Here is a 1153-nt window from a genome sequence, read left to right as displayed (position 1 = left end):
GGACCGCCGTGCCGCCCTTGTCGGCCAGCGCCACGCGGCCGCCTTGGTACACGGCCTCGTCTTTGACCAGCTCAAGCACCTCCAGGCGGCCCCGCAGGACGTCGTCCGAGAAGCCCTCCGTCGGCGCGTCAGCGCGCAGGTCCTCGTACACGTTGATGATGTCGCATAGGTGGTAGGAGTCCTTGCCCACCAGGCCGAGCAGCTGCGGCGGGGCGGGGGGCGGGGGCGGAGGGGTGAGGTGGCGTGGCCGGGTGCGGGCCGGCTTCGGTTGACGCGCCGTCCAGCTGCAAGCGGCGGCGTACCTCGGTGGGGTCCAGCGGGATCAGAAGCTGCTGCTCATCTATTGAATCGTTATTTTTGTAGCGCGGCATCCGCAGCGGCCTCCTCTTGATCATTGCTGATGGGCGCGCAGATGGCAGCATGCCGCCTCGCTGCCAATCAGTCACTGCGGGGCGCCCTTGCAGCTGCATGATTGCTTTGGTATCAGTCTACGCCTTACAGAGTGGATCCTAGAGCTTTAATGTTGTCTGTCTCTCACGATCTAGCTCGGTCGTCAGCGGGGTGCTCGAGAGACAATAGTATGTTGTAACTTAATCTATCCATATAACATGTTTAATGGGACAGGCGCCGAGGTGTTCAAAAGTTTGTCGCGGGAAACAGCGGCTGTGTTTGTTTGTTGACCGGGTGAGTCCCAAATCGCTGTAGGTGTGAAGTCCGTTGCACATTGTCTTGATGATAAATAAGCCTCGCGCCCCGAGCTCCGGCTGTGCACTGCTTGTCGGAACGTGCACACCTAGACCATCCTCACAGGATGATCCTGTGAGCTGGTGGCAACCAATCTTGGCCCAGCAGTCCTGAAAATGTTCTGAGTTTGCCCAGTAGGTCCTGAATGGTTTTACTGTGCCGCAGACTGATGGCAATGACCCCCCTTGCATGGCCCCCCCTTGCAGACCTCTGGCAGCTTGCACAAAATATTGGCAGAGACCAGCTGACCCTCAACCCAGTTGCTGACATCCTGTGACGCTGAGTTGCCCTAAGGTCTTTTCATGGGTCATATCTGGTGTTGTGTGTATGTGTGTTTGTGTGTGTGCGCGTGTGTGCGCGTGCGTGCCTGTCCACGTGCGTGCGTGCATGTGCGTGCATGCGTGCGTGC

The sequence above is a fragment of the Monoraphidium neglectum genome, assembly GCF_000611645.1.
Source record: "Monoraphidium neglectum strain SAG 48.87 unplaced genomic scaffold scaffold04457, whole genome shotgun sequence".
NCBI lineage: Eukaryota > Viridiplantae > Chlorophyta > Chlorophyceae > Sphaeropleales > Selenastraceae > Monoraphidium > Monoraphidium neglectum.
The sequence above is the reverse complement of the archived record's forward strand: the minus strand, read 5'-3'. Positions refer to the sequence as shown.